Consider the following 3029-nt stretch of genomic DNA (forward strand, 5'->3'; position numbering starts at 1 on the left):
CCATCCATCCTTCCATCCATCTTCTGCTTCTTTTGTCCGACTCTGATTTATTTCACTGAGTCGACGGTTTGAGTAAACTTTGGAAAAGTTGGAGAGGAGGAGCAACACGCTGGTTCGATCGCAGCCAAAGAGAAGTGTTTTGAAGCTTTGAACCATGACAACATCGAAACTTTTCGACTAAAGTTATGAGAAAAATGTCCCGGTCGATACACACTACCTTTCTTTTTTTTGGAATCTGGGTCAATTTCATAAAACATCCTTGTGATCTGATTATCCAAAAGACATTAAAATATCAAAAATATCAAATTAATTATGTTATAACTAGTCGTTAAAAATGCAAAATTTAAAGATATATGTGCTTTATTTAAAATAAAGTTGTATATTTGTAATATTTTTCCGTTTTACACATTCTTTTTAAATTTAGCTGGTTTGGGTGACTTATTAAAACTTCTTGATTAGATTTTTTTATCTGTTTTTTGCCACATTATTAAAAAAATCAAATATTTATGTCGCTAATTATTTTTATTTTCACTAAAGAAAAGGTAAATGGAAAATTCCAGTCTTATATTCTGTCTGTTAAATTGTAAACAGCAGAAGTTAATTCAACCAAACCCAGTTGAATATGTTTTTTTTTCTCTTATCAAGATGATATTTTACATACCAGACTCAACACAGGTCATTTTGATTTCCTCAAGTGTTTGAGTTTCTGGGAAATTACAAAAAGAAACTGAATCATTGAGAGGTCATTAAGAGGTTAAGTGGAATTCTTAATCTTTGAGTTTTGACACCAATTTCTTTGAAAGTTCCAATTCTAATTGTCTGTGTTGTTGTTTAATCTGAACTTTTTCCCAGCAGTCTCTGTTGTCCCACAGATGGAGACCTGCTATATTATTATTATTATTATTATTATGTGTAATTTTACAGTTCTTTTCTAGTTGGTTGATACCAAAATGATTAAATGTGCTTTCAGTAGAATTTAGGAGCTTAAAGCAGAACACGGTTTGTAATTTTATCATTCCATCATCTCTAAAAATGTTAGTTTTTATCATATTTATGATTTGTGTCAGTGATGATTTTATTTTACTTTATAAATATATTAAACTAGCTTGACTCAAAGAAGATTAGAATTTTTTTTTGTTTAATTTCGTAATAAATTTAGAAATATAGGATTAGAATCTGCTTTTAAAAGTGTACTAAAATGTAATTTAGTATTAGTTTTCGTTTGTATTTTATCAATAATTTAGCATTAGAAGGTATCTTTTAAATTAATTTTTTTACAGATATAACCAATTTAGTTCCAATATAGTGGATTTGCAAAAGCAGACTAAAAGTTTAATTTAATTATATATATAATTAAAAAAACTTTATTGAAACTTCTATTTAATTTAACTTTTTTTTGCTTTCTTTTTAACAGACTTTGCAATGACATCCACTCACTAGATGAGAGCTATTAGGATACATTTTATAGGATATAGATTTTATCTGTAAAATAAAATGATTCAAAATAGAGATAACAAATATTTCATCTTACAAACCACACAAATGATGTGTAAATATCTCATATTTGCACCCTAGAAAAAGGTTTTTCTTGTTAAATGCTTATATTCAATGCTTATATACCTTTGATCTGAATTCATAATTTAAAAACAAAATAAATCCAAATAAAAATGTAATTCTCAAACAGCTCTAAATGCACTTTGCACAGGGAGTGTCATTGGCCTCAGCGAAGTCAAACATTGCTCTTTATTTAGAGCCTTTCATTAATCTTTATGACACTGCTTCAGAAAATGACCAGAGTAAACATTTATTACTGACACCTCATAAAATCGGAAAGGAACGATAGTGGGATGAAGTGATTTTGTTGTGAAGGATTCCAGTTTTTAATGCTTTATTGCATCCTCTGTTGTGATTATAAAACCAATTTAAACTTAATGCCTTTAGAGATATATTATGCAACTTTCTATTTTTTTTTTTACAAACTAAAGATCAAAATATAGATGATTGCTAAAAATGTTTTTACTTTAGACTCTCATGGGGTAAATCTCTCTCTCTCTTTTTTTGCATTTTCACAAATTTTGATTGATGTGTGCACCTCTTCTACACTTCTGGTTGAACAGGAAGATTTAAACAGGAAGTTAAGTTGAAAAAAAAAGAAAAAAATTGTGAAAGTGTTTCAGCTATTCAAGCAGGTGAGATGAAGAACCAGGAGCGAAGGCATAACAAAGACCCAAAAATAATAATATTTAATAAAGAAAAAAAAAAAACAGAGTTTTCAGAAACATAGACTCAAAGAAGTAAGGTAGATGCAAGACAAGACAAAGCTGAAGACTTTCTTAAAGTCTCGTTTCCACTGAGCGGTCCGGTATAGTCCACTACGGTCCGGTATTTTGAGCGTTTTCATTGTAAAGTGGATCCATTGAACAGTACGGAACCATACCTCATGGGAACCCTCATCAGTCGTAGGACCATGGAAAAATGGAATGGAGCAGTTGAAATGGACCAGTGTTTGTTACTGGTTCCGAGACCCAAATGTGAGTTCCGGGTAGGTCGTGCCTTTGCTGGCTCCTAAACTGTGGAATCAGTTGCCATCAGCTATTAGAGAGTCAGACTTTGGGAGAGTTTTAAAGCTGAACTGTTCCTAAACTATCTACCTAGCTGCTTTTTATCATGTAAACTTTCATTTCTTTTTAAGTAGGAATTTACGTATTTATTAATTGTTTTTATGATTGCAATGTATTGTGTTTTTCTGTGTACATCACTTTGGGCCTCATTGGCTGGTGATAAAAGATGCTTTATAAATAAATAAATAAAATGAACAGTTGGGGCGGAGCCACTGTAGTCACTTGTTGATTGGCAGAAAGTGATGATGACGTTAGAAAGCATTAATATAGCGCTAAGCTAGCGTTTCCGCTTTACTGTGGTACTCTTCTAAACCGCCTGTTGCGCCATTTCAGGTCTGGGGATGAGGTTTTGGTTTTGCTACCGACTCCTGGGTCTGCCCTTACAGCCCGCTTTTCGGGGCCTTATGT

Source organism: Oryzias melastigma, linkage group LG19 (genome assembly GCF_002922805.2).
Source record: "Oryzias melastigma strain HK-1 linkage group LG19, ASM292280v2, whole genome shotgun sequence".
Taxonomy (NCBI): domain Eukaryota; kingdom Metazoa; phylum Chordata; class Actinopteri; order Beloniformes; family Adrianichthyidae; genus Oryzias; species Oryzias melastigma.